General features: G+C 34.9%; 1 long non-coding RNA gene across 1 annotated transcript in view; it reads right to left on the reverse strand.

Annotated features, from left to right (window-relative positions):
* Window positions 1-13,417, reverse strand: part of LOC138348361 (uncharacterized) — a 37,408-nt gene extending 23,991 nt beyond the window's left edge. The window contains exon 1 of the long non-coding RNA XR_011220937.1: window positions 13,024-13,417. This is a non-coding gene — a long non-coding RNA (uncharacterized lncRNA). The remainder of the gene's footprint in view (window positions 1-13,023) is intronic.
* Between the last annotated feature and the right edge of the window lie 635 nt (window positions 13,418-14,052).

The following is a 14,052-nucleotide window of genomic DNA, read 5'->3' on the forward strand; positions in this document are numbered from 1 at the left end:
ATGAATGATTTAGTATATAGCAGGTATATAGAGCTTACTAATATTGCATTAGAATTGTTGCAAATAGCAGGTAATAACCGATGCAATAGGCATTAAGCAACAGTTCTACAATTGCTTAAAAGTGTTGCAATATCCCTATAACAACCGTCGCAATTGAGTGAAATGGTGTGTTGAATCGAAAAAAATTGTAGCCATAGCCTTAACAGAACTTATGCATAACCTCTATTACGACAGTTAAAAACTGTACCAATACGTACATAACCGTTGGCAATTAATTCAAATGATAACTGTGGCAATAGGTCAATGTATGGCAACGATTATATGAACTGTCGCACAGAACCGTAGCAACAGCTCTATTGCTACGCGATCTGTTGTAGCGGTTGGTGTAACCGTAGCCTTAGACCTATGGCTACGGTAGTAACGTCAATTGCAATGATAGGTGAACCGTGGCAGTAGACCAAATTTCTAGTAGTGTTTGCATGAAAACCACACTTATGAGTTGGTAAAATTGCCCAAGGGCATGAGAGCTTTGAAGACCAAGTGGGTGTTCAAAGTTAAAGCTGAAGGACACAACTTGAAGCCCAGGTACAAAGCTAGATTGGTTGTTCATGGATTCGGTCAAAGGAAAGGTATTGACTTTGACGAAATATTTTCTCCTTTTGTGAAAATATCCTCGATTCGCATAGTTCTAGGTTTGGCTGCTAGTCTTAATTTAGAGATTGAGCAGATGGATGTGAAGACGGCTTTCCTTCACGGTGACCTAGAAGAAGAGATTTATATTGAACAACCTGAGGGCTTCAAAGTAGATGGTAAAGAAAATTTTGTATGCAAACTCAAAAAGAGTCACTATGGCCTCAAACAAGCTCCCAGACAATGGTACAAAAAGTTTGAATATGTTATGGGGGAGCAAGGATATAAGAAGACTTCTTCAGATCATTGCGTATTTGTACAAAAATTTACTGACAATGATTTTATCATCCTTTTGTTGTATGTGGATGATATGTTGATTGTGGGCAAGAATACTTTCAAGATTGACGAGGTGAAAAAACAGTTGTGTAAGTCTTTTTCTATGACAGACTTGGGTCACGCCAAGCAAATTTTAGGCATAAGAATTACTCGTCTTACATATAAAAGGAAGATTTATTTGTCTCAGAAGAAGTACATTGAACGCGTACTGGAGCGTTTCAATATGAAGAATGCTAATCCTGTTAGTATACCTCTTGCTGGTCATATGAAGTTGAGCAAGAAGATGTGTCCTACATCTAGGGCGGAAAAAGAGAACATGGCCAAAGTTACATATTCCTCCGTCGTCGGAAGTCTAATGTATGTAATGGTGTGCACTAGACCTGATATTGCTCACGCAGTTGGTGTTGTCAGTAGATTTCTCGAAAATCCGGGAAAAGAGCATTGGGAAGCTGTGAAAATGGATACTCAGGTATCTTAGATGAAGCTCAGATGAATGCTTGTGTTTTGGAGCATCAAATCCAATCTTGAAAGGCGATACAGATTCTGATATGGCAGGTGACCTTGATAACAGAAAATCCACTACTGGATTTTGTTTACTTTTTCAGGGGGAGCTATATCATGGCAGTCAAAGTTGCAGAAGTGTGTTGCACTATCTACAACTGAAGCTGAGTATATTGCGGCTACTGAAGCCGGCAAGGAGATGATATGGCGAAAGCGATTTCTTCACGAGCTTGGTTTGAATCAGATGGAGTATATTGTCTATTGTGACAGCCAGAGTGCAATAGACTTGAGCAAGAACTCCATGTACCGTGCAAGAACAAAACACATTGACGTCAGATATCATTGGATTCGTGAGAAAGTGGAGAATGAATCATTTCACGTCAAAAAGATTCACACAAGTGAAAATCCTGCAGATATGCTGACCAAGATGATACCGAAAGACAAGTTCGAGTTATGCAAAGAACTTGTGGGTATGAGCTCTCTCTAAAGAAGTTGAAGATACCTTCTTCCAGTAAATGGGACTGGAGGGGGAGATTTGTTAAATCCATCTCATTGTTTTAGTCAACTTTAGTTATTCAATTGGTACAAGCAATTGTTGGAGTTGAAAAGAAAAGATTTGGTAGTTGGCAAATTGGTAAGATTTGCAACCATTCTTGACTTTTCTATGTTTACATATGTCATTAGTGACATAGGCATGGTTTTATCCTTCTATAAATAGAGCATTCTTGCTCATTTGTAGAACACGCCAAGTTAGAGAGAGAAAACCATTTTGAGAGCAAAGTGAGGTATTCCATAGACTATATAAGAAAATAGTCTGTGAGGCTGGCCCAACCCAACCCTTGAAATAAGTGGTGTTGGGCTTAATATTTTTGGCTCATTTATGAACGAGGCTTTTTAGCCCGCCTCATTTGGCCAGTTGGCCTCGTAGATCCAACACGCAAGCCTCAGAAGCCAGCTCGTGGGCGATTAATTTTTTAAAATATTTTGATATATATATTTTTAATAGTGTTTTATTTTTAAAGAATTTATGACTAAATATTTTTAAAAATAAAAAATCAAGTATTTTGCAATATTATCTTGCATGGTGAATTGTAGATGAAGATAAACTTCTTAAAGAAAAAAATATCACATGTTGATTCAAATGTGATCGATGAGTGAAAGTAGAAGCGGAGTTGTAAAACATTAATTAATGAGTCGTGTACTATTTAGAAATTTAGATTTGTTAAGTATTGTGTTCCTGGAAATCTTTTAAACCAACTAATTTTTTGTGGGAGAAATGATGGAATGATCAACATTTATCCGCTAAATCTTACATTGGTTATTATCTATTTTTGTAAGTATTCACCAAAGTGTGATTCATAAATATATTTTTATAACTATTCACCAAAGTGTGATTTATAAATGAATTTTTGTATGAATTGATATCGTGGTCATAGACGTCAACATTCGATTCTTTTCTAAGAGAGTAATACTGTTCATTTTGTGGTTGAAGGGCCAATCCGTCCCAACTCGTGGCCCTCTTAGGACTGGATTGGGCCTCTATATTATTGACCCTTTAATTAAAAGGGTCACCCCGCCCCAATCCATTTTAACTCTCTAGCCCGTTAGGGTTGGGTTGGACCAGCCCATTTTGACACCTCTAGTCAATACATACTTTAAAATGCAGTAAGTTTTTAATTACTTCACTGATAATTTTCTTTTCTGTGATGTCACTATTTGCAATTAAATTTAGAAGCTCTTAGCGGTAGATTTTGTCTTTGAGATTAATTTCTCATATTTTATCATAGTAAAATGAAGAGGCTAGCTAGATATAATTATTGAGACATAAGCCGATTTTCTAAAATGCTCTAAGATTATTCTACTAAAGTAGTGTTTAAAGATGAAATGGACAGGACTTCAGTAATAGAGGTTAGATTAGATTTTTCTTATGCCTTTCTCTTTCCTTCATCAGTAAGTTTATCTTTTAACTTGATTTTTTTCCTTTTCAGTGACCTTCTTCATTGAATTTGTATTGTTTTTGTCAGAGATTTGTCTCTCTTTTTCATCTATTTCGTTGTCTATTGAGAGAGATATTATGTCTACGTTATCATTGATAATAGAGCTTATAAACTCAAGGGTGAGACGGTAAAAGGATTTGTTTATCTAAAATGTTGAAGTATCCACCATTGAGGGAGTAAAATCCTTGGTTTATTTACAATTATTTTATTTATTACTTTGGTTCAACTATTCTTATATTAAAAAACCTTTAACTTTGTATGGCGGAAATATGAAAAGCCTTGTATACTAATGCCCTTTTAGAGATATATATTGTATGTTTGTAGCGGTGAAGACATGTGTTGTTCATTTACTCATGTCGAATAAAATCTCTCGCCACTCTCATTGAACCTTCTCAGTTAAATTCCTTGATCTTCTTTTCTTTTTCTATTCCTCCCTTTCTCATGTAGATATAGTTGGTCATCATCAACCTTCCTTTTAAAAGGAAATATATGATATGGAGCTTTGTGCATGCTACTCTAATAAATGATTTTTCTGTGTTAATAAATGATTGGACTTTTAAATCTAGCAAATTTCACTCTTTTCCCTCAAGATTTTGAAGGCTGAGAACTAACAAATGTATTATCTGTTTTTCTTGAAAGCAACATTTAAATATAAACATTATCAACAATAAAAATAATAAACTAAAATTTGCTTACTCTTTTATGGTGTTTATGAAGAAGAAAAAACTCAACTTTACAGACAACAAACATGAAATTTTTTTCCCAAGATAGCTACTTTGTTTAGTTTCTTGATTCTCAAAGTTATGCTTTGACACTTGAAATATTTGAATAGATCAAAGATCTTATCTCTTTTCTAAATGAGTAAAATTCAAGATTATCATGTAGATCTCATAACCTTAAATTGTGCATTATGTGTTCATTCCTCAAGATTGAGTTTTAAACTGTCAAAGCATTCTTAAACCTTTAATTTTAATCTTACTGTTAGATAAACTGGATGGTAGATGTTTATCCATATTTGAATATCCTTGAATGATTAGTAATTTTTTTGTTAAAAAAAAAGACTTCTTCAATTAATACTACTTGAGAGGTAGGGAAGAATATATTAGAGGCTATAATTATACCGTAAATGCATCAAATAAATCGGTGAAGAAGCTACATGAAACTTGCCAGAAGCATAAATTTAAAGTTCGAGTAGTCGATATGTGGTAACATGATGAGAGTTTTGAAGATTTTGTACACAATCAAATGAGGAAAAAAGGCATGTGCCATGTAAAGAAAGAAATTGCATCGAACAGAGCTGCAAACAAGGCACATAATGAAGTTATTGGAATTCTATGTGTTGGCAATATGAATATATAGCTCATAGAGAATAATCTGGCATTAGAAATATAGAGTTCAACTTAAGAATACTGTAATTTTGCAAATTGTAATAGACAACTGTTGGAAGGGTATCTAAGGATTCCTCATTTTTTAAGTTTGGTATTGAACTAACACTCATAGAAAGGAAACACTAATTAAGATTTCTCTGATTTTTTAAAAGGTACTTTCAGACTGAATAAACACTCATTGGAAGACAACAATATATGAATTAACTATCTCTTACATTATACTTGTGAGGATCTTTATAACTATTCCTTTAATAATTGAAACTGTTGGAATATGAATGTGTATGTTATATTATCCTTCCTGTCATTATTTTATATATCTGATAAATCATTAAAATTGTGTTTCAACTGTCAATATATATAGCCATTGAATGTATGATTACTAAATTTTAGAAGACATGATCCCAATAAAAGCATATAATGACAATCTTACATTTCCTTGGTAAATTTTACTTTTTTTTAATCTACTGAACAAATTTGTAGGATTCTGCCTAGGTCTTGGGAAATCAAAGTCACCGCCATTAGAGAAGCTAAGGACCTAACTAATATGTCTTTAGATGAATTAGTTGGGAATCTCAAGACCTATGAGATGAATGTTGACAAAAGAGGTGAATGGAATAAAGAAAAAGGTTTTGGTCTTAAAGCAACTGAAAGTGATGAATCAGACATAGATGACGATGATCTGGCTCTGATAAGTAGGAACTTCAAGAAAATCTATAAAAGGTGATTAAACTCTACAAAGAAATCACCACCCTTGAAAGAAAAAAATCCTGAACGATCACAAAATGGAGGTTGTTTTAAGTGTGGTAAGACAGATCATCAAATAAAGGACTGCCCAATGTGGGAATTAGAATGGAAAAAGGAAAATGCTGAAAAAGAAAGGAAGGAACTCCTCAACAAAAAGAAAAACAAAGAAAAGGAACAAGCAATGTATGCAGCCTGGGGAACAGGTTCTTCAGACATGCATGAAGACGTTGAAGACCTTGGCTTGATGGCGATAGAAGAATCAGACGCTGAACCTGAATCAGACTCTGAAGAAACTGAGGTAAACTTTCTTAACCTAAAAGATAAGCTAGCAAAGTTCTCCAAGAAAAAGCTCTCACTCCTATTGCTGGCATCCATAGACAAAATTCAAGAACTTGTGAACACCAAAAGCCAACTACTTCCTTCCTTATCTAGCTTAAAGTTTGAGCATATTGATCTCAATAAGAACAAACTCGACCTTCAAGAAAAAATCAAGCAACTTGAAACCCAAAATTTGGAACTAAGAACTAAGAATTCAAAATTAAAAGTTCGTGGCAAAGAAAAGGAGGGTGAAATGCCTGACCAAAAGCTTGAGGTTGACAAACTCAAAAAAACCTTAAGGCTAGAAAAGGAAAACTGTAAAAGGATAAATCTTAAATTGACTAAAGTAAGAAGTGATCTGGAAAGAGCAAACAAATGGACAAAATCCTCTATGATAGTAACTCATCTAGGGAACAACAATAGGAACATCAAAATTGGAATAGGATATGAACAGCCCATAAATGGAAATCCTACGTTTTGCATCGTTTGTGGTAACTCTGGTCATTCTAAACAATATTGTCCCAAATACAAAATTGCCTCTGAAGAAAACAACTCAACAAGAACCTATAGAACTGTTCAGAGGAACAGGCACATACCCAGAAAAAATAGTCTTCCCAAATGGGCTCGTAGAAATGTGATTCATCCTTTTGATCAAAACAAAGAACCCAAGCTAATCTGGGTTCCTAAATCAAACCTCTAATTTTTCAGGTTGAAGTGAGAGAAAGCAAGCAGCAGTGGTACATGGACAGTGCTTGCTCAAGACACATGACAGGGAATAAGACATTGTTTCTCTCACTAGAAAAAGGAAAAGGAGGTATGGTTGCTTTTGGTGGTGAACAAAAAGGTCAAATCAAAGGCTGTGGAAAGATTGGAAGATCTGATGAACACTCAATTGATAAAGTATACTATGTGGAAGGACTGAAACACAATTTACTCAGCATATCTCAATTGTGTGACAAAGGAAACAAGATAATATTTCGATCTACTGGTGTTGAAGTAATCAATCTAAACACACAAAAATTAGTGCTAACAGGAAAAAGAGATAAACATGTCTACACTGTAGATACCTCAACAATCTCTGACAAAAATCTAGTGTGTTTAAGTGTGTTGGAAAAAGATCCCTTGTTATGGCATAAACGGTTTGGTCATGCTAGCCAAGTTCAATTAAACAAACTTATCACCAAGGATTTAGTTATAGGACTGCCTAAAAATAAATTCAAGAAGGATAAGGTTTGTGAAGCATGTACTCTAGGGAAACAGATAAAATCATCATTTAAGTCCAAACAGATGGTAAGCTCAACTTGTTCCTTAGAACTAATTCACATGGATTTATGTGGACCAATGAGGGTTCAAAGTAGAGGGGGAAAAGATATGTGTTTGTCTTAGTGGATGATTACACTAGGTACACCTGGACACTATTCCTTGCAGCAAAAGATGATGCCTTTGAGGTTTTTTGTTCACTAATGAGAAAAATTCAAAGAAAATATGGGAAACAATTAAAGGCAATTAGATCAGATCATGGAACTGAATTTGAAAATTCAAAGTTTGCCCAATATTGTGACTATCATGGGGTTGATCATAATTTCTCTGCCCCAAGAACTTCTCAGCAAAACGGTGTGGTAGAGAGAAAGAACAAAACTCTTCAAGAAATGGCTAAAACTATGATGATCGCAAGTAAAATTGCAAACCAATTCTAGGCAGAAGCAATAAACACTGCTTGCTACACCATAAATCGTTGCATGACTAGACCCTTGTTAGAAAAAACTCCATATGAATTATTAAAAGGCAGAAAGCCCAACATCTCTCATCTTAGAGTGTTTGTATGCAAGTGCTTTATTCATAACAATGGAAAAAATCTGCTTAGAAAATTTGATGCTAGGAGTGACAACGGAATCTTTCTTGGATATTCTACACATAGTAAAGCTTATAGGGTACTCAACATTAGAACAATGTGTGTCGAAGAGAGTGTCCATGTTATTTTCGATGAAAGCAGCACTATGTCTAATGAAAATGTGTTGGTCAATAACACATCAACTGAAGAACAGGCTGTCTCTGAACAGGAACAGGTCCAAGAAACCGGTTCCTCTGACACAACAAACAAAGAAGAAACTGAAACTCAAGTAAATTCTGATGAAGGAGTTGATACAGATGAAAATCAACCAGATGTTAATAAAGAGCAAGAAAGATCAACTCCTACCCTAAAAGAGTATAAATACCAAGGATCACACCCATTGGAAAACCTACTCACCGATCTTTCTTCAGGTTTTACCACCCGATCAGGAATGAAGAATCACTACGCGCATAGTGCATTTCTATCCATGGTAAAACCAAAGAAAATAAGTGAAGCCCTTCAAGATGCAGATTGGATTATAGCCATGGAAGAAGAATTACATCAATTTGAAAGGAGTAAAGTATGGCATCTAGTACCTAAGCCCTCAAACAGAACCATAATTGGAACTAAATGGGTGTTTAGGAACAAGTTAAATGAACATGGTACCATAATCAAAAACAAAGCTAGGTTGGTTGTTCAAGGATATAATCAAGAAGAAGGGATAGATTATGATGAAACTTTTGCACCCGTGGCAAGAAAAGAAGCAATCAGATTGCTTATAGCTTTCGCATCTCACATGGAGTTCACATTGTATCAAATGGATGTCAAAAGTGGTTTTTTGGATGGGCTATTACAAGAAGAAGTTTTTGTTAAACAACCCCCTCGCTTCGAGAATAATGACTTCCCTGACCATGTCTATAAGCTTGACAAAGATCTCTACGGGTTAAAACAAGCTCCAAGGGCATGGTATGATAGATTGTCAAAAGTCCTTTTAAGTCATGGATATTCAAGAGGTAAAATTGAGAATACACTCTTCTTCAAGAATAAAGAAAAGGGTCTCTTGATCGTGCAAATCTATGTTGATGATATCATATTTGGAGCTACAAATAAGAGTCTCACAAAAGAATTTGCAAATCTTATGAGTAATGAGTTTGAAATGAGTATGATGGGTGAATTAAACTACTTCCTTGGGCTTCAAATAAAACAAACACCTGGAGGTACATGGATTCATCAACAAAAATATGTCAAAGAATTACTTAAGAGGTTTAAAGTGGACGATGCTAAACCAATTGATACTCCAATAGCCCCTGCCACTAAGTTGGACCTTGAAGGAACAGGTTCTACTGTTGAACAAAAACTGTATAGAGACATGATTGGCTCACTTTTGTATCTTACTGCTAGTCGACCTGATATTGTGTTTAGTGTAGGAATATCTGCTCGCTTTCAAACTAATCCTAAAGAATCACATATTCAAGCAGTCAAGAGAATTCTCAGATATTTAAAAGGTACCTCTGATTTAGGACTTTGGTACCCAAAAGGAAGCAACTTTGATTTAGTTGGGTATGCAGATGCTGACTATGCTGGATACTTGGGTGATAGAAAAAGCACTACAGGAATGGCTCACTTTCTAGGATCGTGTCTCATCTCATGGGGATCAAAGAAACAAAACTCAATTGCACTATCCACTGCTGAGGCTGAGTACGTAGCAGCTGCGTCATGTTGCGCCCAACTTTTGTGGATTAAGCAACAACTTAGTGATTTCGGTCTTAAAATTGAACAAGTTCCAATTTTCTGCAATAATACTAGTGCTATCAACATTGCAAAAAATCCAGCAAAACATAAGAGAACTAAACACATTGACAATCGTCATCACTTTCTTAGACACAATGTGGAAAAGGGTTTAATCTCTATGAACTTTTGTACTACAGAAGAACAAATCGCGGACATCTTTACAAAGGCATTAGCAAGGGAACACTTTGAAAGGAACAGGCTGGAGCCAGGAATGATGAAGATAAACTAAACAAATAGAAGCTGAAGGAATTGGACTCTCAAAATCATTTATGCATGCTTAAAAGGTATGTCTACTCTTCTTAACTAAGATAGACTAAAAATTATAAGACCAATGCATTGGATTCCATTCCTTTATTTAATTAAAAAAAATCATCATCACAAACCACAACCGCCAATTCAAAACCTGCAGAAAACCTTTTAAGTCATACCTATTCCCATTCTCATAAAACCCTTACACTTCCCTATAGTTCCTCTTAAAACGCAGTTCCCTTTTCTCTTTCTTCTCCGATTTTTCTCTCTCTCAAACCCTTGAATCCCAGAATCCACACTGTGTTGTTGAGAAAAAATGGCCATGTCCTCCAATCTTTCACTAGCCATAATTCCCTTTGATACTCAACAAAGCCTACACGCCCTACCAGCTATTCTCTACATTGATTTGACCGGCGTAACTCGATGGTATCTTATGGAAGATGCATTAGTTCAGGGGGAAGATAGAAGTCAAGGGTTAGAAAATATGAGTGCACGAAGTGAGGGGGAACAAATGTTTTCGTCACAGGACCAAGAAAATAGTTCTGATGATGAAAATATCACCTTGCTTGAAATGCTTTCCAAAATCAGAACTTGTTCCAAACGAAGTTCATCTTCTTGCTAACCTCCTGCTATGATTCTTCCTGAAACTCCAGAAGAATCTCACTCTATTCTACCGGCAAAGGTACCAATTCGAGTAACTAGATCTGTACAACGCACTCGAGAAGCAGAGACTTTGGCTAAATCAACTAAGAAAATTCGCACAAGAAAGCGTAAGTCTTCTTCATCGTTAAACTTTGTAGCAGATACAGTGAATAGTCAGAAACGAAAAAAATTTCATCCAAATCAAAATTTCATGATTTAGATGATAATGATTACCATGCACGAGTATTAGCCTTTAAGAAGAGGAGTGTGATTAGGGGGAGAGTAATTTCTGGCTTTGGGGGTGGTGAGATGGATGAGTTAGTGATCATCTTATAAGAACAAGGATGAACAGAACTGATGCTTCAAGGATCCTTTAGGCGTAAAATGGGTAGAGTAGAAACTAGAGAATTTTATATCAATGCAACAGGAACTGCCTCGTCAATCACTAGTACTGTGTGTGGTATTTCTTTTATACTTACTGTTGAGACTTTGTCTTCAATAATCAGGATACCTAGCAGGGGATGGGGTCACTATGTCAAGAAGGATTGGCCTCCTTTAGAGGGTAACACCTCTCAACTTGACATATGTAGGCGATTCTCAAATGATCCTACTCTATCAGAATATTCTAGTGTTGATAAGGGATGTATGTTACCTTTACATCAGATGCTGTTTAATGTAGTTCACAAAATTCTTCTTCCAAGAAAGCAAAAAAGGACTGAAACATGTTACTTGGATCTCACACTTATGGACTTACTATTGTCTAGGACTCAAATAAACTTGCCAATCCTAATAATGAGTCACATACATAGTTTGTCCAAGGTTTATAAAAAACAAAGGGGTTTGGCTTATGTATTTTGGTTAGGACACGTATTTGAACATTTTGGTGTGCCTGTAAGAAAGTGGCAGATTCAAACCATTTCTGATACTACATGAACATGCCTGGTACACCTAAAAGGGTTGATGTGAAAACTTAACGGTTGAGGGCTTCTCTTACTGCTGTAGAAAAGGAGATGGAAGCACTAAAAAGAGCTCATTCAGTAGAGATGGAATAGGTCCAGATTGCTCATAAATTGGAACGTGAGGAATTGATTGCTGAGAACTGCAGGATTAAGGAAGAACTCACTCAAACTCAGGCTACGTTACATAAGGAACGAGCAGTGAATTCTGGGCATCTACAAAGTATCATGGGGTTGCTAACCAAGGGATCTTCAAACTCTTCCACCTCTATGGCACCCTCTGTTTAGTCAATCCTCATATATGCATTATCTTATAATTTTTTATTTTTTGACTAGTTAAAGACTGAAGTAGACATTACTATTTTTGTATGTATTTTGGTTTGATGTCTAACTCTTGATGTCACTAATGACTTTGTCTGATGCTCTAGTCTAGTATGCATATGTACTTTGGTTTTCAATGTTTTTTTGGCTAATGGCAGAAGGGGGAAGCAGCCTGCAGACTTGTAGGATGATATTGAAGTGCTCTATATGTTGATTGATGTATTGTGTACCTATTCAAATGCAAGCTGATTATTTGCCATAGTCAAAAAGGGGAAATTTTTTAATCTTGAGATTTTGAATATGGCAAAATTGTATTGAACAGGTAACGCAACATGTTCCAGTGAAATAATGCAATGTGTATGCAAGTGGCGGCGTATGTGTTAGATATGGAAACTTATATGTACGTTTTTGTTTATAGTAGTTTACTTGGTTAAGGAAAACTATTAAAAAAAATTTGAGTGCAATAAGGTTTCGAGAAAAAGAGTTAGTAGAAGTCAACAAGGATTTGTAGAAGACAAATACAAGTTGATTTGTACAAGGATTGGCTGAATTTCTGGTTTATAAATAGAGAGCTATTTTGATTAGAAAAACTTGCGCACCTACAAAGAGAGAACTTCAAAACACGATCAAGAGGGTTGAGAAAGTTTTGTTAAAATCATTTGAGTGCTGCGAGTTGAGTGATAATGTTGTTAAGATTGTATTCAAGAGTCTTGTTTACAATCTAGATAGTAGATTTGCTTGACAAGTTATAGAACTTGAAAAGCATTGAGAAGATAGAAAACTAGAGAGTAGTTTTTGTCTTTGAGTAGAAGGAATTAGAGTTTATAATTCCTTGAGAGCTTAAACGTTGTAATCTTTGTATTACTTGAAAGTTACAAATAATACAAAGTGCTGTTTAAATTAATTACTGTTAAAGTTTCTTCAAGTAGCCACAAACTAGTTGTCAGTACGTGTTCCTTTGAAGAATTCAGGAGGGTAGAATTCCAACAAAGAGAGAATAACTTTTTTTATGCTTCAAATTTTTTTTATAGTCATTCCAAGATTCTGGTAATTTTTTTAATCAATATTGCTCTGGTAAAACATTTTTTTTGGTTTAAGATCTTCAACTAGTTTATGACACTCGTTGATTTGTATCTTCACATCTTTCTCCTCTGTCATCTCCCATTTGTAAAAATTACCAATAACAATCTTTTGTTTGGTAGTATCTTCAGCTGTATATTAGCAAGATGCGATTTTCAAATCTCCTTTGCTTCCTTATTACAACAATACACATCGAACAATTCATTAGAAAGAGTACTTAATATTGTATGTTTACATACCTTATTTGCATAAATCCCCTAATTTAGTTGCTCAAAAGCAGATTCATCGGGCGCCATTCCATACATGTCAAGAGCAAAGAAAGTTCGTTCATGCCATCTCTTAATATTTTATCCACCAAAAGCTTTCACTTTTGAAACATCAAGGAAGTATTTGCTAAAGTTGTGCGAAGGAACAATAGGAACAACATCATGACATGTTTGAGCAACAATGGTGGTATTATCAGTAACAGTGGCAGCTGAATTGTTTCCGTGAATATGATAACTGAAATATCTTTAAGATTGTTGGAAACTATTGGAGATCACGAAATCTCGTACCTTGAGGCGTGCCTATGGCACTATCTTTAGAGATATTTCACTGGTTAAGATGTATCCCAGGATTCAACAAGCTCAAACAAATAATATATTTTACTTAAAAAAGCCCAACAAATAAATTAGGAAGAAAAGGTTTTTTAAAGTAATGTTTCGTACTACTCTTTTTGTCACATAAAAGTAGTATATATAAATATATATGTTTATGGTAAATACCATACCATCAGCCGTGTGCACAACTCATGAAAAGTAGTAGCCAATCTGCCATAAAGGTTATATAATACAAGCAAATATAGTTGTGCATAAAGTACACAATAAGAACTAAATTATACTCATAAAGTGTATCAAATACTACCAAATATTTCATAGGATTACTGTAACTCCCAAATCAACTAGTAATTGATTAATGCCATAAAGACAATAACCACTGCCATATTAAGAAAATCAAATCGTTGGCTACACAATAAAAATATTTAATATAATATTAATAAGCTAGACTAATTAAGGTAATATTAAGCAATGAGTAATTTTCAAATATTGTTCTTATACTTTTTAAGATAATAAAGATATTTTATCAATAAATATTGGGTTAGGTTGGTTGTTGACTCGTTATATAATACACTAGGTAACTCAGCCACGCTACACACGGTCATAAAATATTACATTAAAATATAAATTAATCTTTTCATATTATTTAAATATAAAAGAATTTTTAGTTCA

This window comes from Solanum lycopersicum, chromosome 1 (genome assembly GCF_036512215.1).
Source record: "Solanum lycopersicum chromosome 1, SLM_r2.1".
Lineage (NCBI taxonomy): Eukaryota > Viridiplantae > Streptophyta > Magnoliopsida > Solanales > Solanaceae > Solanum > Solanum lycopersicum.